Source organism: Macaca nemestrina, chromosome 12 (assembly GCF_043159975.1).
Source record: "Macaca nemestrina isolate mMacNem1 chromosome 12, mMacNem.hap1, whole genome shotgun sequence".
In the NCBI taxonomy this organism is placed as follows: domain Eukaryota; kingdom Metazoa; phylum Chordata; class Mammalia; order Primates; family Cercopithecidae; genus Macaca; species Macaca nemestrina.
Window position 1 is genome coordinate 81,550,211 of NC_092136.1, and position 24,412 is coordinate 81,574,622.

The window sequence follows — 24,412 nt, forward strand, 5'->3', positions numbered from 1 at the left end:
ATGGACTTGTGGTCTAAATCTTGTGTGTGATTGCTGGAGCAGTCTTCCTTTTTCCCAGAAAGGAGACCCAGCAAAGGAGAGTTTCTTTGTTCCTCAGGATAATGGTTCTGAAAACAGTGACTAGAACTTCTGGAGTCAGCTTATGACCTACTTCAACATATGAAGAAAAAAGAAATACAGAAAAGTGGAGTCAGAATCCTGACAGCATCTTCCTCTAAACAACTCTGCTTTCTCCATTATGCAAGACAAAGTTATTTCCTCTGTGGGATGTGTTCAGTCAGAATCTTTGGTTATCTATCCCAAATTACAAGTTTTTTTAAAAAAAAGATAATAATTTTAATCCTGGAATGGTCCATATTCAATATTAACTCAAACCCAAACAATTTTCTTGTGTCTATTACCTACAGTGTTTAGGCCTAAATCCATATTTTCAATCCCCTAATAAAATGGAATGTCCAACATCTTTTTATAGCTTATTTGACATCTGTCTGTCTTCTTTGATGTGGTGTCTGTTAAGATCTTTGGCCCATTTTTTAATCAGGTTATTTTTCTTATTATTTTATACAAAAGCTTTAAAAGTGTTTTGTATATTTTGTCCAAGAGTTCTCTTAGCTGTATCTTTTGCAAATATTTTCTTTCATTCTGTGACTTGTCTTCTAATTCTCTTGAGTTTAACGTTTTTATTTTAAAATAAATATTTTTAGACCAACAGAAATTTGCAAAGACAGTATATAGATTCCCACGTATGCCATTCCCACTTTCCCTATTTTTAATATTTTAAGTTTGTATAGAACACTTGTTATAATTAATAAACCAATATTATCATTAATAAAGTTTATGCTTTATTCAGATTTCCTTGTTTTTTACTCAATGTCTTTTTTCTGTTCCAGGATCTCATTCAGGATACCACATTATATTTAGCGGTCATGTCTCCTTAGCCTCCTCTACACTGTGACAGTTTTTCAGACTTTCCTTTTTTTTTGTATAATCTTGAAAGTCTAAAAGAATATTGATCAGGTGTTTTGTAAAGTGTTCAATTGATTGGGAGAGCAGGTGTACTTGATCCTGCCAATATGATATTAACTGGTTATTTTGCTCGTTAGTTGATGCAGTTTCTTCCTAGCCTAAATGGTCTTTACATTTTGGCATGTTTTTGCAATGGCTGGTACCGGTTGTTCCTTTCCATGTTTAGTGCTTCCTTCAGGGTCTCTTGTAAGGCAGGCCTAGTGGTGATATAATCTCTAAGCATTTGCTTATCTGTAAAGGATTTTATTTCTCCTTCACTTATGAAACTTAGTTTGGCTGGATATGAAATTCTGGGTTGAAAATTCTTTTCTTTAAGAATGTTGAATATTGGCCCCCACTCTCTTCTGGCTTGGAGAGTTTCTGCCGATAGATCTGCTGTTAGTCTGATGGGCTTCCTTTTGTGGGTAACCTGACCTTTCTCTCTGGCTGCCCTTAAGATTTTTTCCTTCATTTCAACTTTGGTGAATCTGGCAATTATGTGTCTTGGAGTTGCTCTTCTCGAGGAGTATCTTTGTGGCGTTCTCTGTATTTCCTGGATTTTTCTCTGTATTTCTCTGTATTTCCTGGCCTGCCCTACTAGGTTGGGGAAGTTCTCCTGGATGATATCCTGAAGAGTGTTTTCCAACTTGGTTCCATTTTCCCCCTCACTTTCAGGCACCCCAATCAGACGTAGATTTGGTCTTTTTACATAATCCCATACTTCTTGCAGGCTTTGTTCATTTCCTTTTCTTCTTTTTTCTTTTGGTTTCTCTTCTCGCTTCATTTCGTTCATTTGATCCTCAATCGCTGATACTCTTTCTTCCAGTTGATCGAGTCGGTTACTGAAGCTTGTGCATTTGTCACGTATTTCTCGTGTCATGGTTTTCATCTCTTTCATTTCGTTTAGGACCTTGTCTGCATTAATTACTCTAGCTATCAATTCTTCCACTTTTTTTTCAAGATTTTTAGTTTCTTTGCGCTGGGTACGTAATTCCTCCTTTAGCTCTGAGAAGTTTGATGGACTGAAGCCTTCTTCTCTCATCTCGTCAAAGTCATTCTCCGTCAAGCTTTGATCCATTGCTGGCGATGAGCTGCGCTCCTTTGGCGGGGGAGATGCGCTCTTATTTTTTGAATTTCCAGGTTTTCTGCCCTGCTTTTTCCCCATCTTTGTGGTTTTATCTGCCTCTGGTCTTTGATGATGGTGACGTACTGATGGGGTTTTGGTGTAGGTGTCTTTCCTGTTTGATAGTTTTCCTTCTAACAGTCAGGACCCTCAGCTGTAGGTCTGTTGGAGATTGCTTGAGGTCCACTCCAGACCCTGTTTGCCTGGGTGTCAGCAGCAGAGGCTGCAGAAGATAGAATACTGCTGAACAGCGAGTGTACCTGTCTGATTCTTGCTTTGGAGGCTTCCTCTCAGGGGTGTACTCCACCCTGTGAGGTGTGGGGTGTCAGACTGCCCCTAGTGGGGGATGTCTCCCAGTTAGGCTACTCAGGGGTCAGGGACCCAGTTGAGCAGGCAGTCTGTCTGTTCTCACATCTCAACCTCCATGTCGGGAGATCCACTGCTCTCTTCAAAGCTGTCAGAGTCGTTTGCGTCTGCAGAGGTTTCTGCTGCTTTTGTTGTTTAGCTGTGCTCTGTCCCCAGAGGTGGAGTCTGCAGAGACAGGCAGGTTTCCTTGAGCTGCTGTGAGCTCCACCCAGTTCGAGCTTCCCAGCGGCTTTGTTTACCTACTTAAGCCTCAGCAATGGCGGGCGCCCCTCCCCCAGCCTCGCTGCTGCCTTGCGGTTAGATCGCAGACTGCTGTGCTAGCAATGAGGGAGGCTCCATGGGGTGGGACCCTCCTGGCCAGATGTGGGATATAATCTCCTGGTGTGCCTGTTTGCTTAAAGCACAGTATTGGGGTGGGAGTTACCCGATTTTCCAGGTGTTGTGTGTCTCAGTTCCCCTGGCTAGGAAAAGGGATTCCCTTCCCCCTTGCGCTTCCCGGGTGAGGCAATGCCTCGCCCTGCTTCAGCTCTCGCTGGTCGGGCTGCAGCAGCTGACCAGCACCGATTGTCCGGCACTCCCTAGTGAGATGAACCCAGTACCTCAGTTGAAAATGCAGAAATCACGGGTCTTCGGTGTCGCTCGTGCTGGGAGTTGGAGACTGGAGCTGTTCCTATTCGGCCATCTTCATTATCTGATATTCTTTTGGCATTGGCACAATTCTTTGCCTACTACTCTCATCCAGCATGAAACCAAATCAATGCTCACAACTCTCAGGTCAATTTCCAGTATGTTGAAGTCATCCTTGTATAGTGATTTTCTCCTGTATCCTAAAAAATTACCGCAAATGTAGTGACCTAAAACAATACTCACTTATTATTTCACATTTCTGTGTTTCAGAAATCTAAGCCCAGCATGACCAGATCTCTCTGTCTGGGGTCTTACCAGGCTGAAATCAAGGTGTTGATCAGAGCTGAAGTTTTCTTCTGGGCATGGGAGCCTCTTCTAGCCTCACTGGTTGTTAACAAAACTCATTTCCTTACAGCTGTTGGACTGAGGTCCCCATTTTCCATCTATTGGTGGGTTGAACCACTCTCAGCTCCTAGAGGCTGCTCACAACGCTCTCTCACGTGGCCTCCATGAGCAGTTTTCAGCATGAACCTTTCATTTCTTCCAGACTAGCTGGTGCAAATCTCATCTCTCTGACTTTCACTTCTGCAACCAACCAAAGAAAACTCTCTGATTTTAAGGGGCTCATGTGGTTAGGTCAGGCCTACCGGAATAATCCCCATATTTCAAACTAAACTTTGATTTATGAATTTTTTCTGCAAAATTCCTTCACAGAATTACCTACATGAATGTTTCTTTGAATAATGGGAAGAAAGTATGTAAATGTGAGTCACTAGAATATTTGTGGAACCATCTTAGAATTCTACGTTCCATACCCTTTTTGGACTTGTTGCAAAGAAGAGAGACCTTCACTTAATCCCACTAAGTGATTATCTAATGAAGTTATTGAACACGTTTCCAACCTTGACTTGGCACGCTGACTCCAGAGATCTGATTTCAAATCTCAATTCTTTTGCATACAGAAGCAACCTAATGAGGAAAACTTTTTAGGCCATAAATGAGATATTTATTTCCTCTTCTGTAGGATATTGTGAAAAAATGAATGAGATAACACAAGAAAGAACAGTTAATTTCATTCCCAAATTACTCTAAGTAAAGAGCTATTTAATACACTTCAGCAAATATTAGAGTATGCTTATTCCTTGACTAGCAATGTGTTATGTGCTACAGATACACTTGGGAACAAGATAGCCACATACGTGACCTCATGGAACTCTAAATTTTGCCAGATGTTAAACAATTCAAATGAACAATAATAATTTTGATCTGTACTACTAAAAGAAAAAAAAGTGTGTGGATAACTAAGGACTAAATCAAGAGCCCAGATCCCTGGTTTCTATTCTAGTTCCCTTTCTACTGAGCCATCATGAATCATGCAACACCTCAAAAATCTTTAGTCAAAACCCTGCTCCAAATTATCTGTCATATGAACAGAATCACATTAATCTGGCTGAAATCTAGTTTAACAAGAACTATTTTTTAATGATTAGTCTGAGCAAAAGTCTTGATTAAAGGTGGAAAAATAGCAATAGTAGCTCTTTTCTAAAAAGCTTTCATTGATGACCTTTTGTTCCTGTCAGAAATTGGCTTTCAGTTATCCACTAAGCCCAGGATTGAGAAGTAGAAGTTAAATAACTCAGAGAAATAAGTTAAAAGCTTATTCATTTAATCTGTATACTTGAGGCAGGCATTTCGGATTCTCGCTTAAAATCCATTTGTCTGTATTCCAATTTTCACGAACAAAATGCTTGGTTAGTTTAATGAATGCAAGTGTTGAAACACTTCTAAATTTGCCCCAGATTTTTTAAGGCACCCTTAAGTACAAAGAAATAGAAGAGAGAGAGCTGTGAAATTAGATCTCTGTGCTAGTAGTAAGTAAATGAGCTTCAACATTGTGAATAAATGAGCTTTATAGAGCTTGGAAAACTAATATAAAACAACATATCTTTGTTGAGAGTCTGGAGGAATTAATTACAACGTCTTTCTTGGGATGAGAATCAAATTAAACACGTACATAAGATATAGACTGGCTGGGGACAAGGACACAATGATTTGCAAATCTAGAATTTTGAATCTGTGGAGACTGAGATTGATCACAACATGATGGACCACTTTGCTTCCTTCTCCACAGGCATACCAAGCAGGGTTTGCAACATATATCACACTGTCAGAGAGATCAAGTTGAAAGAAAAACAGTCCAAATGATCTGTAAGTGAAAATTATCAAATAAATTTCAGCAAAAGGAGGATGATAAATAAAAAGTGTGCATTCGTTTTCTATTGCTATGTAATAAAATACCACAAATCTAGTGGCTTAAAACAACATTCATTTATTATTTCACTGTTTTTGTAGGTCTGAAGTCCAGCACAGTGCAAGTGAATTTTCTGCTTAAAGTCCCTCAAGACTGGCATCTGGGGCTTTGTTTGCATCTGAAGCTTGGGTCCTCCTTCAAGTTCATGCAGGTTGTTGGCCGAATTTGGCTCCTTGAATGAATTGGACTAAAGTCTTCATTTTCTCTCTGGCTTTGTTAGGGGTTGTTCTAAGCACCTAGAGGATGCGAGGGCTTCCAAAGGTACTAATTATGTGACCAACTCACCACACAACAGCTAATATCTTTAAAGCCAGCAGAAGAACCTCACTCTAGTCTGTTAAGTAAGAGTTTTGTATATTGCATCCTAATCAAGGAAGTGACTATTCCACACATTCACAGGTCCCAACCAAGTATATAGAAGAGAGTTTCTATATAACATGTACACCAGGCATAGTCATTTTGGGAGCATTCTGTATGTTTGGCTTCATAAGAAATAAGCCCAAACATTTTCAATGGGTATACCGTATTATGCTCCCATAAGCAATGTACGAAAGTTCCAGTTGCTCTACAACCTTGACTACATTTAGTGTTGACAGGTGTTTTGTTTTGTTTTGGAGTTGTTTTGGTTAATTTTAACTATTAAAATGTGTGTGAAGCAGTATTATACTACATCTTTAACTTGTGTTGCCCTAATAAGTAATAGTAAAACATTTTTAAAGGCTATTGGCCATTTATTTTTCAAGAACAGACATTTTTAATTGTGATGAAGTCCGTTTTTTAATCTTTTATGTTTATTGGAATTCCTGTAATTTCTCAGAAATATTTAATTAAACACAGGTTATAAAGTCGTCTTCCTATTTGCCTCTAAAAGCCTAATGTTTTAGCTCTTAGGCTTAATTTTTGTTTGTAGTAGGGGGAAATGATTAAAGTTCATTTTTTCTTCATACAAATTCCATCTTTTATAAAGAGTTTTCTTTCCCATACTTAACTGCTTGTGTGGATTTGTCAAGAATCAGTTGAACACATTGCATATGTTCTGTAAACTCATATCTGTTCCAGTAATATAAATGTCTATCTTTAGACCAATAAGATATTGTCTTGATGACTATAGCTTTACACAATGTCTTAAAATTACATAATGTAATTTCTTCCATGTTGTTATTCTTTTTCATGATTTTTCTGGCTTGGAAATGGAAAACATTTAGGTTTTTTTTGGTCACATTTTCATATGAACATTAGAATAATAAGAATGATGGCAGCCTGCTTTGGGTTGTTTTTCAGTGCCTCCAAATAGTATATTTTAGCGTAATTATTATCCAGAATTATAATGCAATTTGCAGGTACATTCATTCACTATAAGCTCCTTGACCATTACCATAACAGAAAGTCCTTGCTTAATTTTGTTTATTTCTGTAACTAGGGCTCTGTGACAAGGCTAGTTCTACCTCGCTCACCCTCGAGCAAACCAACAAGTAAATTATTTCTGCTCCTTCTCAAGCATTATTTCCCCTCAAAACTCCTGTTTAAATAGCAACATATACAGGATCTAGCTCATTTTTTCCTGTTCTTTTTGCAACTGCACAAACTAATCATTTTTTTCCAGCTCCTGCATATCCTTCCCCTGTATGGGAATTCTCTCCAATATTCCTCATAATCAACCTTACCCAAGTTATGAAAGCAGTCAACAAGAAGTCATCCAGTTTATGGGTGACTGGTTAAACCATTGTAACCTCATGCTTAGCAAATTTTGGTCACTGGTAATGATAGCAACATTTTTATTTTCAATTACCAAATTATTTCCTGAAATACACAACTCAGAAACTCACGATCTATTAGTTTTCTCAATTTTTCCTGGCATTCCCTCACAGCTCTTTCCTTCCTTATTCTTGTTCTACAGACGTGGCATATGACATTTTCATTACAGATGTAATCTGACTCCTTTTTCCCAATATCTACCTCCACGTTGGTAACTCTTCCTCAAATTACCTTGCATAGGGTGCTTTTGGTTCCACTCACTGCCTGGTCTCACTTTATGTACCGTCTCCACACATGGGCCTTCCCCCAGAACATCACATCCTTAGAAGAACAATCTGGGCAGGAGCCCCATTTATATTTTCCCTCCCTACTTCTGCATTGGGAAAACAGGTGTGGTTTTGGCACACCAGTAGTTTTCAAACTAGTTGAAATTCAGATTCCTAGGCACACTCTTGAAATTCAGTAAGTCTGAAATGAAATGCAACACTCTTTTGAGGCAAGATCTGTGTCATTCTCACCCCAGGAACACCAACACAAACTGGAAACATCTAGTACAGACTACATCTTCAGGCACTATTTGTTAAATTAAACTGTATTAATTTGGCTCATGATTTAGAAAATACACTTCTCTTTGTTCCAGTCATCAGCAAGTAATGTCAGCTCTATATGTAAAATGCTAGATACTTTCCATTTGATATTTCTTTTTCCATTTGTTTTTGTTTTTTGTTTGTTTGCTGGTTTTTGTTGTTGTTGTTGTTGTTGTGGCTGTTTTGAGATGAGTTTCGCCCTTGTTGCCCAGGCTGGAGTGCAAAGGCACAATCTCTGCTCACCGCAACCTCTGCCTTCCAAGTTCAAGTGATTCTCCTGCCTCAGGCTCCCAAGTAGCTGGGATTACAGGTATGTGCCACCACGTCCGGCTAATTTCATACTTTTAGTGGAAATGGGGTTTCTCCATGTTGTTCAGGGTAGTCTTGAATTCCCGACCTCAGGTGATCTGCTCGCCTCGGCCTCCCAAAGTGCTGGGATTACAGGCATGAGCCACCGCTCCTGCACTCCATTTGGTATTTATAAAACATTAGCCAAAGATATCACTATCTTCCACCTGGATTATATCAATATCCTCTTAATTATTCTCTTATGCTCCTTAACAACTAGAAGAATGGTTTTAAATAAGCAAATCAGATGATGTTGTTATCCACAGGCTTAAAACATGTCAATATTTCTAAGCAATGATTTGCATGTTTCCAATATTCCTGATTTCACTTATTATCAGTTTCCCCCCTCTCAATATGTCCCAGTCACATTAGCCTTGAAAGGATTTCTCAACCCATTCACTCCTACCACAAGGGTTTTGCACTTGTTTGTTTCTTAAGTATGGACTGTTCTTCCCAGATTTCTGTACCGCTGATCTCACTCATCACTCAGGTTTCAGTTCAAGTTGTACTTCCTCAGAAAAGCCTGTTCATCCAGTTTAAGGGAGCTACTGCTCATCCCATCCCTCCACTATGTTGCCATGTATAGGTTTTTTAATAGAACTTATCAGAAACTGAAATATTGTCTATTTATTTATTTATTTGGTTATTTTCTGTCTGCCCTTGATAGAATGCAAGCTCTATGAGAGCGCAAGTCTTGTCTGTTTTCATCACCAAACTCCCAGTGCTAGAACAATGCCCGCCACAGTGTCAGCACTCAAAAAAGCTTTGTTCAATAAACAAACAGACTGCAGCAAAATAAGCAGAGAGAGAGAGAGAGAAATCACAGTTCATCAAAGTAAACATTTGTTCTTATACCACAGCAGAGTAATCAAGGAAAATATCATATCTATCTGTGTCTTGTAATTCAGGCCCATTCAACCAATAGGTAAGTTCAGACCTATTTCGCAAATATGACCAGCTAAGCATCACATCTGTGCCATGCTGTCATGTTTTCTAATAACAAAAAAGAAATATCACAGTTTATAAACACTGCCTACACAAAATAAAATATGAAGAAAGTTCAGTGGAGAAAAGGGGATAAGATTTCACATATGATAGAATTGAGTTTCAGTAAAACCTTCTTTAGGTTATAGTAAATAGTTCAGGCCAGGCACCATGGCTCACACCTGTAACCCTAACACTTTGGGAAACTGAGGCAGGAAGATTGCTTGAGACCAGGAGTTCCAGACCAGCTTGGGTAATATAACATGACCCCATCTCTACAAAAAAAATAAAAGTAAATTAGCCAGACACGTGACATGCACCTGTACTCCCAGGTACATGGGTGGCTGGGTGGCTGAGGTGGGAGGATACCTTGAGCCCAAGAGTCTGAGGCTGAAATGAGCTGTGATCACACTACAGCCTGGGCAACAGAGCAAGACCCTGTCAAAAAACAACAACAAAAAAGAAATTCAAAGAATTCAAAGGCTCTTGTGTCTGCATTAAATTAAATTTATTAAAGGCAACTTCCATTTCTCAAAGTGGTTACAAGATGGATATAGAGGAAACAAGATAATTTGAGAACAATACCTCAAAACCTGGCCTACGTAGTAGGACTAACAAACAATAGTTGCTTTCCTCTCTTACTTAGTCTTATTATACACTGAGAAATACCCTGCTGAGTGGAAAAGTTCCTCACCTGCTCACAACATATAATTCAATTCATATATTAGCATGACTTCACCAATGGGGTAGATACAATCAAAGATCTTGGAGGCAGTGTGAGTTCGTAAAAACAATCATATTTAAAGAGTATATCTGTAACTTCAGTATCCTCTACTTTGTCTAATTCTTAATATCTGACCCATTCTCACTCCTAGAGATCATATGGCTCTAGGTTTCCAAAGCAAAATTTGTAATTCTAACTACCTGTACTCGAAACCAGTGGGAATTCATTAATATTCTTGCTATAGCTGAAAACACTGCTATAAATAGAAATATCATGCAGACGTCAGGTAAGACAGGCTTCTGCTCACCATGGCCTTTGCACATTGGCAGTGCCTTTACTTCTATGGCCTCCTTCTTATCAATTCTGTACAAATACAAAGGAAGCATTAAGGAAAAAGAGTTCAGAGACTGTTGCTCCAATAGCGTACTGAGACAGACATATCTGTAGTCCAGTACTTCCTATGGTTGCTTACAATTCCTTCTTTTTCCCTTTCATTTGAGGTTGCATACTATTAAATGTACATATCTTAAGTGTACTATTTAATGGGTTATTACAAACACATAATAAAGTCTTGTAACCCACTGAATTATCAATATATAGAAATTTTTGCCATCACAGAAAGTTCCCTGTAGTTCTTTCTCTAGATGCTATGACTTTTGGAAAAATTGCTAACCATATCTTAGTTCTGCTTATTCCAGAACTCCACATAAATGGAATCACTGTGTTTGATGTCATTCCCTCACTATAGTTGCCTATGATAGTCATCCATCATCCATCTTCTTATGTAACTTTTTTTATTTTTAATTGCTAAGTTCCAATCTACGAAGTAAATATACCATAATGTGTTTTTCAATTCTCCTGTTGGACATGTTGCCAGTTTGAGGTTATTATAAATAAAGTTGTTATGAATATAGATATAAACATCTTTTGGTGGATATATATTTTTCTTTCTCTTGTTTAACACCTAGAAATAAAAATTGCTAGGTCCAAGGGTAGGTATATATTTAATTTTTCTTTAAACTGACAAACATTTATTGTGAGCAGTTATGCAATCTTAGAGTCCCAGCAACAGAGAGGAAAGTTTTTGTTGCTCTTCAACAGCATTTGGTGTTGTCTTTGCCGTGAGTCTGGGTAGTATCTTTTTGTGGTTTTAATTTGCATTTTCTGGGTGACTAAAGATGTTAAGCACTTTTTAATGAAATTATTGGTGTTTTGTAGATCATCCTCTGTGAATTGTGAAGTCTTGTGCCCTACCTCATTCCCCATTTTCTTATCTGGTAACTGGGCTGTCTGTGTTTTGAGTATTGAATTATAGCAGTTTGCTATACTATCTTGATCAAAGTACTTTTGAGAGTTATGCTTTCTATCCCAGTCTACAGTAATTATTCTATACCAGCTTATAGATTTTCTATTCATTCTCTTCAGGGTATATAGATAACTGGAAGCTTTTTTTTTATATAAAATCTAATTCATCATTTTAATAGTTATTATTTCTTTATTCTTAGGTCTCAAAGATATACACATATGTTTTCTTCTGGAAGCTTTATAGTTTTAGTTTGTATACTTTGATCTTGATTTAATTTTTATTTGATGTGAAGTAAGGTTTGTGGTCCATATTCTTTCCACACAGCAATCTAGGTGTTCCTGCATTAATTGTTGGGATTTTTTCCCATTGAATTATTTAGAATCTTTCATTTAAAATCAATCAAGTATAAATGTCAGTCTATTTTGATATCCCCCTTCCATGCCATTGATTTATTTATCTATTGTGATGCTACCACAATACTTGATTCCTCTAGCTTTGATTCAATGAGTCTTAAAATCAGTAGTATAAGTACTACAGTTTTGTTATTCTTTTTAGAGAGTTTTGGGGTTCATATAGTTTTTTGTATTTTCCATACAAATTTTAAAATCAACTTTTCAATTTTGATGGGAAATTCTGCTAGAATGAATAAAATTGCATTGAAACTATAGATGAGAGAAAATTAATGACTTACATATATTGCTTCTGAATCCATGAATGAGGTATATCTCTTTAAATATTTATGTATCTTTTTTAGCCAGAAATATTTACTTTTCAGTGTGGAGGTCCTGTAAAATGGTTTACATTTTTTATGCTCTGTTAAATACATTTTTAAATGTTATTGTTGCAAGTATACAGAAATAAATTTTTATATTAAACATGAAGCTTAAAACTTATTAAATTTACTTTTTAATACTGGTATATGTTTTGCATTCCCTCAGGGTTTGCTACATAAAAATTATGTCACTTGTGAATAGATAATTTTCCTAATTCCTTTTCAGTATTTAAGCTTTATTTTGCCTCAGCATAATGACAAGGCCCCTCAGGACAATATTGCATAGGACTGATGAAAGCAAATATACTTGCCTTAAAAAGATCTCTGGGGAAAATGTTCAATATTTCACTATTAAGTATGACGAATAGTTTTGTTTATAGATGTTCCTTATCATATTGAGAACGTTTTCTGATATTCCTATATTGTTTAGAGTTTTCATCATGATGGTCATTGAATTGTGCTACTTTCTGTATTTATCATCATTTTTTCTCCCTTTTATAGTTAATACAGTGAATTATTCTGAATAATTTCCAAACAATAAACCAGACTTGCACTCCTGAGATGAGTTTCCCTTTGCTATTCTAGGTTATTGAATTCAAGTTATTAACATTCTACTATGAGATTTTGCATCTATGATCATAAAAGCTATTCTTTATGAATTTCATTTTTTAATGTCTTATTTAGGTTTTGGTATCAAGATTATGATTACTTTATAAAAGGGATTGGGAAGTTTTTCTTCCTTCTGTATTTCTTGAAGAGTATGTGTCATATTGGTGTTTTTTCTTCCTCATATGTTTGATAGAATTTTCCACTGAAGACATTTGCTTTCTTTATGTAATGGGGTTTTGACAAGTAATTAGTTTAATAAATATAGATATATTCCTATTTTCCATTTTCTATTTCCATTATCTTGTATCAATTCTAGTAAGTTGTGTTTTTCAGGATGTGAACAGTTCATCGAAGTGACCAATTTGTTATCTTTTAAACTCAATAGGACCTCCAATATAACTCCCCTTTTCATTACTGATATTGCTAATTTATGACGTTTCTTCTGCTCCTGATGCTATCGTAAAAAGTTTTTATTGATTTTTTTATCTTTTCAGTGATAAAAAGGATTTGTTGATCTTCTTTATGTTTCTCTGTTTTTATTTCATAGATACCTGCTCTTCTTTTTATTTTGTTTTCTTTACTTTGGGCTAATTTTTCCCCATCTTCTTAGGTGGAAAATTATATTATTGCTATTTAAAACAGTTCTTGTTTTCCTGAGCATGACAATTCTCTGGGTGCCTTGAACTGACCTAGTTCTCCATGCTTTTTTTGCCTGTAATTCTGAGAATAATTGTTGAATGTGCTGGGAATGCATATGCTGAGATAGGAGGAACTGGCTGGAACAGCCCAGGCCTTGTTCCTGACCCTACTAGAAAACATAACATCTTCAATCAGGGACAAACTTCTTAGGACAGCCTGGGTTTGTTCATTTCTCCTCTGCAAGCAGGATGTCCTTCCAAGCTTTTCCCAGTAAATCACACAGCCCCTAATGTTCATAATCCAGCACAGGCTGCCTGTTGGGGTCCCTCATCAACGGAGCAATGAGTCACAAAGAGTCAATGTTCCATCTACCCCAGGCAGTTTTCTTGAGCCTTAGGAACTGGCTCACAGTGAGTCTTAGGGTTCATTTGTCCCCTGTTGCCTATCTGTAAGGAATACATTTACTTCATGTAACTTGTGTATGAGTGCGTCTGTCTCACTCATGCAAGGTGGTAACCAGCGCCCAGTAAATCTGATTCACATCCTGTCAGCACAAATTAGGCTGTACTCCATAAATTTTTACATTTTCTTCATCATTCACATGAAAATATCTTCTAATTTTTCTTCTGATTTTTAAATTTAGCCTGTAAGTTATTTATGTGTGTTGTTAACTTTAAATATCTAGAACTTCTATAAGTATCTTGTTTTATGAATGTCTAACAATTCAGTTGTGCTCAAGGAACATACTTTCTATGCTCTCAATACTTTTACACTTACTAAAACATATTTTATGGCCTTTTATATGGTTTAATTTGTGAAGATTTTGTGTGAATTTGAAAAGTTTAGGATGCAGAATGTACTCTAAATCAATACTATATCATGCTATATCCCTATTAGATAGACTACAAAGAATAGGTAGAATATAAAATCCAGGTACCAAAGAGTAGAATCAGAAGTGGCACCACTTACTATCATTCCCAATACATTACTAAATATAGATGAATGTATACGTACAAGCCTTCATTTCCAGGTTCCGTGGATCTATAGGTATTTGTTCTTAGAAGGGGAATATGACTCATTAAACTTTATCTACAGATACCATCCAATTATTCTGAATTCTTGTTCCAAGAGAATTTCTTGTTCCAAGAAATAAGAAAAAGAAATTACTGTCCTGGCAGGGGTAATTAACACTGGCATTCAGAATAAAGTAAGGCTACTGTTACACAATATGGTCAGAAAAAATGCACTTTACACCCACATGAGCAACTAGAATCTCTCTTGGTAGTCATCCAATTTACATAATGAATCAACAAGTAAAGGAACTATGATCTGAGTAAGACATAGTAAGCAGGATCTGAAATCCCCCAAGGATAAAGGCTTGGGAAGCCCTACCAGCAGAAATGCCGAGGGGCAGGGGGAATCTCTTATATAATAAAATAACTGTAATGAAGGAAAACGATGAATATCAATTGTTACCTGAAGTGTGTCTTCAGCAGCAGGGGCTACATTGCATCCCACCAACCTAAAGTGTCTCTAGGAAATGATCAAACAGAATCCACCAAAAAACTGTTTTGGTTTAGCATGAACTTATTATATGAAGCAATGAATCCAAGCAGTGCAAAGGGTAGACTATTTAGAATCAACACACTCATCCCTTAGCTGTCAAGAATGTTGTCTGCTTAAAACTCATAATTGATACCCCATCTGGAAATTGCACTTGTCCCAAGGCAGCTGTCTTGACCAAAGTTACATTCTCAGAAGCAGCCAGCATTCACTGCCTTTCCTCATCTTTCTAAACTGAAGGTTACCTTATTAATAAAAGAATCTGCAGCATTTTCTGTTTGCTTTAAAGTAATCTTTCTCAAGCTGACAGGTCTATCAGAACTTGTCACTTACAATCTAATGCCATGCAGCTGGTTGGGGCTTGTCAAACTTACAGTAAAGCCCGAATGGCTACTATGCCATTATGCATTTGATGTAATGGTTTCATGGAGCCAACCACAACACTAAATACTTAATGCCAGTCAAATTTATTTACTATATCAATCCTCTCCCATCTAGATATTTCCTTTTATCTGTAAGGCTGAAGCTTCCAGGGCTCTTTGTGAGCCACTTGGCACGTTATCCATCTGCGGTATTTTATCATAGCCCATGGTGATATTTTTCAGCCTCCCTTAGAGGGAGAACAGTTAATGAAAGGAAACAGGCCCTGAAGAACTTCAAGTTGAGAGAAAAGAGGCAAAATATATTAAAAAATAATATTATAGTGTAGTATTATACTTGCAGAAAGAGCTCTTTTGTTCTGTCTCTTTTTATCCTACATCAAAATGTTACTTATATTGGCCAGTTACTTGAAGACTGATTCCAAATCCACCAGCTTTCCTTCTTTCATACCTTTTAAAACATTGAGGGGAGGAGAAGTAGAGAAGTTTAGAGGATAGCACCTGCCTTGTAAGCCCAGCAGGGTCTTTGTGGTTACTCCTGTAAATCTGGGCTACTCTGGGTTTTTTGTTTGTTTGTTTGTTTGGTTTGGTTTAGGGTGTATGTGTGTGTGTTTTTTTTTTCCTTTTTTCAGCTTTTTTTTTTTTTGAGACGGAGTCTCGCTCTGTCTCCCAGGCTGGAGTGCAGTGGCGTGATCTCAGCTCACTGCAAGCTCCACCTCCCAGGTTAACGCCATTCTCCTGCCTCAGCCTCCCGAGTAGCTGGGACTACAGGCACCCACCACCTTGCCTGCCTAATTTTTTTTGAAGTTTTTAGTAGAGACGGGGTTTCACCGTGTTAGCCAGGATGGTCTCGATCTCCTGACTTCGTGATCCGCCCACCTCGGCCTCCCAAAGTTCTGGGATTATAGGCGTGAGCCACGGCACCCGGCCTTTTTTTTTTTTTTTTTTTTTTTGACTTCAGTGATAACTTCTCCCATTCCCAGTTTGGGATTCAGAAGGGTTGGTTTTACGACTGACGTACCCACATGAGTTGTGTGCTGTTGTTAAGAACACATGCCAAGGAGACAAAGCCAAGCTAGAGCATGACCAAGGCAGAACAAAAACAGAAGTGAGAGGTCTGGAGCTCACGTCATATGAGGAAAGACTGAAGCATACAAAGATGTGTACACTGAGAAGATTTAAGAGAGAATCACCTGTCATGGGGAACAGGTGGTTACCCTTGTCCTAATCCTGCAAACATCTTACCCAATTCAAAGTCTTCTCATAATTCTCTGTCTAGGAGGGCTTTTCCCTGTCCATACTCCAAACTCTTGCTTAGTTAGCTTATTCTTCAGATCTCAACTTAAAGGCCATTCCTCAGGAAGTGTTTTGTGCACCAGCACCACCTCTGTGACTACTGCTATTATAGAATTGGTCAGTTTGTTCTATGAAATGTCTCATAAAACCTCTGCAGTTTTACTTCATAGCACTTATTAAAATTTGAAACTTTATATTTATTATGTAATTTTCCAAATACTATTGCTTCCCCCAATATATTGTAAGTCGCACTATGTCACAAACCAAAACTATTTTATTTATTATTGCATCCTTATGGCTTAGATTGGTGCTTTGCAGTAAATAGTCACTCAACAAAATACTTTTTTTAAAGAAAAAAACGCAAGATACACAAAAGAACGAAGGAACGACTTGGTATAAAGAAACATCTAGAGGACAGAAAGTAGAGAGAGCTACATAATATTTCGGTAAAAGAAAACCTTACTATAATCAGAGTTAGTCGTGAGTCAATCTGCCTGCATATGTGAGACTGAGCTTCCTGCTAGGAGAGCAGAGACACCAACATTTGTTTTTAAAATTTACACATATATATAAATATTAACTTGGATCCAAATAATTGCCACTTAATGTTACAGTCTAGTATTCTAAGATTCTACAGTCTGTCCTCTTTCCTTTATGTCTCTAAAAGGGTCATCCGTTTGTACTGGATTTTGACTGAGAGGTTCAGTGACCGTCTAACAAATTCCTTAGCTCTATTAGTCATGGCAAAACAAATTTGTTAGGTCTTATCAGGAATCAGTAGCTAAGCTGATTTGGTCATTGGAAGTCTACCATTTGGGGATTCATTTATGAAAGAGTAATTCCCACGTCTTCTCCATCTATCCTGTCTCTTCCAGGTATTACAGATGACTTTAGATATTGAATGTTTAAAACATGGCTTTTGGTGATTTTTTCCACTCCCCTGAGAATGGCACTCATAGTTATTAAATTGATTACTAATAATAACAAGTTACACAGCCGATAAAATGTCATTTCTGAAAGAAATTCTATACTGATTTACGTTTCTATAACAGACACATAATAAATAAAAGAAATGGATAACTAAATGGAAAGGAGTTCTAAGAATAAACCAATAAATACAACATAAAAACATAAGAAAAATTTTATAATCAGGGAGGTAGAGTTTGACTCAATATAATAAAACTTTCCAATTTATCAAACTTGTCCAATGATAGAATCTGCTAACTTGTAAGTAATGAGTTTCCTGGTGACAGGAGTATTTAAATAGTGGTTGAGGGACTCCTATTAGGGATGTTACAGTTAGATTCATATATTGAATTGGTGTTTAGTCTTAATGTTGCTAAAAGGTCTTTCCAATTCTGAGTTTCTAGGATGCTGTTAGTTTAGTTTGAAGAGGAAATATATAAACAACTGGGAAATAAGACTGTGACTCTATGATACCAAACAACCTATAAACCCAATCATGTTATTTAGTAAAGGGCATGGTGATTCAGTAAAAGTAATCTGCCTACTGGTCTAATCTAGAAATATTATTTTTTCCATTTAACAGATAAGAAAACTGACTCTCAGAGGAGATAAAGTTTCCAAGGTTATACATAATAAAATATGTAATAGAATTTCAGGATTTTAATCCAGGCTTCTGACTCCTAAATCCATGCATTTTCCATACATATACTTAAGTGATTATAGAAAGCCAGGACTGATGATGGAAGCCAAGTAGGTAGCATTGCCTTATTTTCAGGGTGTCGGGCATTTACAGCAAGGACTAGAGAGAGAGAAAGGAGTGATTTGAGAGCAGGATCCAAGGTTCTGAAAGAGGGAGACTTCAAGAGGAAGACAGGTGTCCTAGACTTTGTGGAACAGTAGAAAGGTCCTTGTATGACCAGTTCTTTTTCTTGTGATGTTATTTGGATATTTGTCCCTCCAAATCTCCTGTTGAAATGTGATACCCGAACATTGGAAGTGGGGCCTGGTGGGAGGTGTTTTGGTCATGGGGGTGGATCCCTCACGAATGGCTTGCTGCCCTCCCCATGGTAATAAGTGAGTTCTCACTCTGTTATTTCACAAGAGAGCTGGATGTTTAAAGGAACCTGGTACCTCCACCCTTCTCTCTGGCTTCCTCTCTCACCACATGACATGCAAGCTCCTCCTTCACCTTCTGCCATAAGTAACAGCATCCTGAGGCTTCACCAGAAGCCAAGCAGATGCTGGTGCCATGCTTGTACACTCTGCAGAACTGCGAAGCAAATTTTTCATTATAAATTACCCAGCCTCAGGTACTCCTTTACAGTGATACAAAATGGACTAACACACTTTGAAATCAGAGAGTAAGGCTTAGAAGACCTGGCCATGTGGTAGCTAAGACTGGGCAATGTGCTCAGAGGAAATACGAGAATCAAGAGACAATCACCACTTTCAAGGGTGACTGAAAATGAATCATCATCCCACGTAGGGAAGACAAACAGTAGCAGTAAAGACCCAAAGCCAAATGAGAGGAGGTTCAAAGCAGATGGTGGGGACAAAGCCAGGGTTGATTCTGGAGGCAAAGCATAGGCAGCTGCAAGGATTTGGCACTGGTTCCCAAAGCTACAGATATGCATATGTGGGAAAGGCAAGAGATGCTCCTGAGTAGTGTTAGGCAGAGGAGTTAAGGCAGAAGGTAATTTGCATGGGGTAGGTGAGGCAGGACAATTCATCAGTGGTTTAGGAAAATCAACTTTTCCTATTGCTCTGATCTTGTCCCTGGGAACCCATGACACAAAAAATATGGGCAATATTATTAATTGCACATTTCACCATAAGAAAAGTCCAAGTCTGCTGAGCAACGAGATGATTACTTTCTGTGCTGGTCAGGATCAGCTCAAGAGCAAGATAATCCGGATCTGCTGGGAGAGTTACCAGTGATTCCAGATGGGAACCACTGGGAAAGGCAGCCACCTTTCCCTAATTTGGCAAAAGAATGATATGTATCTCTCTCTCTATATATATGATATATATGATATATATCATTCTTTTGATGATATATATGATATATATCATTCTTTTGATCATATATGATGTATTATATATATCATATATATAGCAATGATATATATATCTCATATATATCATTATATATACGATTATATGTATGATTATATACATAATCATCATTGTTCAAGAATGTTTGTTCGGTTTTCACTGCTGCTGTTGCTATTGTTGTTTTTTAATAAAACAGTATAAGAGAAGACAGTATCAATCCATCCAAACTAGGGAAAAAACATTTTCTTCAAATCCTGGTACACATATAGCATTATTTTTGTTTGTTTGTTTGGATTTATTTTGTGACTCTGTATGTAAATTGCCTACTTCATTAACTTTGTTGTGATTCTCCTGAAGCTGGAATAGAGGTTCTGATGCCATCCCCAAAATCAGAAAAGAAACAATGAACAAGCAAATAAACTCTGCTCAGAAACTGAAAGGAGGCATTATTAGTCACAAAAGATGGTCTGCTTCATTTGTTCTCGTTTGTATGGGCAAAAACACTGTGTGTCCAGATAGAGATCCCAAAGTATTGTCTCTAAATCAGTACTGGCTTGGCTTTTCCACCAGAATGCAAATTATGTTATTTGCTGCCATTGTGTGTCAATTAAAGATAAAATGTGAATTCCTATTGCAATATGCTCCTACTGGCAGAGCATCACGATTTTCCTGAAATTCATGGACCAGTTCCCAAAGATGCTGGCTGCTTAGATGCAAGAGGTAAGAAACCTTGGCTTCTCAGCAAAACTGTGTAATATCTCTGGCAGTCATTGAATCATGTCTACCTATGGGTATTCCAAATGTATTATCTATAAAGGAACTTATCTTTACTTTTTCCCTTGCTCTTCCTTTTGAAACTATACTAATACCACTACTATCGCCTCAGTCACCAAGATTCATAGCTTAAAATAGATTACAATCTCTCTCCCTCTCCATTTTGCATCACCTTACAATCTGATATCAAATCCCATAGAATCCACTTTGCTTTAAGTCTATTTCCAGTGCCTGCCTGGATTCATATCCTCTACTCCTATTGGCCTAAAATATTGTAATATGTTCTTGGTTTCTCTTCTGCCCTCTTTTCCCTGTAACTGTTTTTCTATATTACAGCAGTGTTTGCCTTTGTCAATCACCTTCTGATCATGGCACTCTCCTTTTCCCAAACTTTCAATGGCTTCCAAGATATGGCACCATGATCAGGTTGACTGTCACTCCCTGGCTCTCTGCTTGCAGTCCACTCTGCCCTAAAGCTATTTCCCTTTCTAAGCTCCTTCCTTCTAGTAATTTGCTACTCATTTTGCAAAACAAAACTCAATTGTTCATCCTCTCTGAAAAATCTCCTTAAATAGTCAAACAGAATCTTTTCTCATTGTGCCATTTCTGTCAAATGCTATAGCTACCTCCACTGTTGCATTTACATCCTACTTTTTCACTGGTTTTATTTACAACTGTTTGGATTTACAACTCCTATCAGAGCATGTTCTCTAAAATAATTTCTGTTTTTTGAATCTTAACTCCATCCTCAGAATCTATTCCATAATTAGGTGCCCAATAAATGTTCTTGCAGTAAGTGAATAAATGATTGACTTGTGATTCATTAGGTATATATTTAAGTAAATATTTGGTGGCGGAGAAAAGTTGTATATAGCAATTCTTACAAGTTCTATTGGATTTTGGATATAACAAATTCTACTGAGTTGCCTTATCTTATTCATACAGCTGCATCTCTCTGATAAAGAAAATAGTGTGCATTTGGAATTATGCTTTGCCCTTTATAGGTTTATGGAAGCAAATAAATGACATTATTGTCAATGCGTCCCTTAAAGTAAAAAGCAAAATATAAAGAAACTCACAAAGTCTCATCTTGCTTTCATAAAGTAATTTTGTGATGTTGTGACTCACTCTCTGACATCGCTTAGATATTACTTAGATAGCTAGGGTAATTGCTATACGAATATGCTCTTCATAATTTAAAATACTATAGTGGGCCGGGTGTGGTGGCTCACATCTGCAATCCCAACACTTTGGGAGGCCGAGGCGGGCAGATCACGAAGTCAGGAGTTCGAGACCAGCCTGACCAACATAGTGAAACCCCGTCTCTACTGAAAATACAAAAATTAGCTGGGGCATGGTGGTGCATGCCTGTAATCCCAGCTACTCAGGAGGCTGAGGCAGGAGAATCACTTGAACCCGGGAGGTGGAGTTTGCAGTAAACTGAGATTGCACCACTGCAGTCCAGCGTGGGTGACAGAGTGAGACTCCATCTCAAAATAAAATAAAATGACAAAATAAAATACTGCAGTGGAAGCGTGACCTGATAGTATTTATTCACCATCATTTATTTTAACAGTTATTACCTAGACAATGTCTAGTCTCTGAAAAAAAAAACATACACACACACACAGTTTTGTCCTCAACACTTGAGATTACTGTTGGAGTAGATTGACCTGTTATCCAATATCCACAATATCAGGGAATGAAACCAAATCTTTGCAGTAGCCTAGTTTTCATTCAATAAGGAGAAAAAGAATTTAAAGCCACCACAAGTCTGAAGTGATTAATTTCACACCAAGTAAGACTTTTAAAGTTGTCTGAAATGTTTCAGTAATGGAAATTAATAAAAAATAGAGTCCCCAGAGAATTAGTAAATAGTCTGTGTTGATTATAAGACAGCTTAGCGGCCGGGCACGGTGGCTCACGCCTGTAATCCCAGCACTTGGGGAGGCCGAGGCAGGCAGATCACCAAAGGTCAGGAGTTCAAGACCAGCCTGGACAACATGGTGAAATCCCATCTCTACTAAAAATACAAAAATTAGCCAGGTGCAGTGGCAAGTGCCTATAATTCCAGTTACCTGGGAGGCTGATGCAGGAGAATTGCTTTAGCCTGGGAGGCGGAGGTTACAGTGAGCAGAGATCGCACAGCTGCACTCCAGCCTGGGCAACAGAGCAAGACTCTGTCTCAAAAAAACAAAAACAGAAACAAAAACAAAAAACAGCTTAGCTGTCTATGTCTTATAATCAACAGAGAAGATTTACAGTTTACTAGGGAAGCTATTTTTAGCTGGGTTCCAGGGATTTGACAAACCTGGTACCTACCCTCAGATATCTTCCATTTTTAGCGAAGAGTTGGTGGGAGTAGAAAAGTGTCTTTACATCATTTATGGTACTTAGTTCTCAACAAAGACAGGGAGAAAGTTACTATTATCCCATTTTAAAAAACAGAAAAGTAAGACTTGGAAGATAAAACAACATTCACATCAATGTCATTAATAAGAAGGTAAACTGGAATGAAACGTTCTAAGTTTGCTTGTTTAATTCCAAATCCTATTATATTTCCAACATTTTAAAAAAGAGACACACAATTTTCTAAAGTAAGGAGAAAACATTCAGAGAGGTTTGCCATTAGTTCACCTGACTTTACAGTGCAATTACAGTGTATAAAATCTTCCTTTCCACTTTCTGTCCTTTATCTCTCTTTCTCCTGTTTGAATGCAAAGCATGTGCTTCTTTTCCAAACATACTTCTCTATGTTGAACAGAACAATATACATTGTGGTAGGCACTGTGTTAAGTATTTTTATGTGTTGTGTCTCATATCATACTGCTAAAGCCCTGCAGGTAGATTGCTTTTATTGTCTATGTTTGACATTTGAGGAAATTAACATTCCAGGAGGATAGATGATTTGCTGATGATTGCACAGCTAGTAAATAGCAAAACTAGAATTCAAATATGGGCCTTCTGACTCTTTGGTGCTCTCTCCTCTACACTGCCTACCAAATGAACTAAACAATGTTTATCATTGAGTTTAAGAGTATAGCAAAGTAGTTAGAGCTCATATTACCAAATTACCTAAACTTGGGTTAGAATCTCTACTCTGCTACACACTAGTTGGGTAACCATACTGCTATTCTGGACCTCATCATTCTTATTTATAACATGAAGTTAATAATACTGTTTACCCTACCTCACAGGATTATTATGAAAAGTAAATGAGTTAATGTCATATCCCTGGCAGATGGTAAGTACTCAATAAATTATAACCATTATTAAAATATTACTATAAGTTTTAGCCTTTATAACTGTATCAACCTTGTCTCTAGTTCATTTTCCACAACTATGGCATCAAAGAAGGTAAAGGCTTTCATGTCTAAATGAAATCAAATGTTTCCTTTGTTCCTTGGACACACCATTAGCTAATATCTCTCAGCCAAAAACAGGAACCTGACTATAGTGAAATCTGCCAACGTAACACAAATTGCAAGAGACTGGAAATTTATCTAGATAACACAAAACCAATGCTCATTATAGCTTTAATTAAATTCTGTTTGGATGTTTTATCTACCCGCTTATCTGTCTTTGAAGTCTCCTGTGAGGTCAGAAACTTTAGCCATAAAAACTAAATAGATTTTGATGACTCTGTATCAGAAAATACTAATGCCATTTCCTTATCTCTGAGAAGTAGTCTTTTCTCTATATGCACCTCTAATAACCAAAGGAAGAAACCTTGGTTTTATTTTCCTCAGTTTGCTTTTGAGTAATATTTTTCTTCTAGGTTTTCTGCTAAAAACTAAATTTTATCCTCACATACACATATGATTTTTAAAAGCAGTAGAGGAAAGTGTTATATCTCATCACCCTTTTGGATACTACATGAAATAGTATTTGTAATATTTGTAGTACTCCCTCTACTTGTAATATTTAATATTAGTATCAAAAAATTATTTTGAGAACTAAATCAAGGCCATCTCTGTATGTTTAAGGATATATCATCATTCATATGCCTAAGAGAAAACAGAGTAAGAATGATCTCTCCATCCATTATTTCTTTCAGCCATGGCAGCTAGAAAGCATCATTGTCCATGCTTGGAATCATGGTAATGTAACACCCACATCATGTTTGCTTAAAACAATATTTCCACCTAGAGGGCCCTACCTCCCCTTTTTAAATATCCTACTTTTGTCCATTCCCCAACGCGTGCTACAGATCTACCACTGC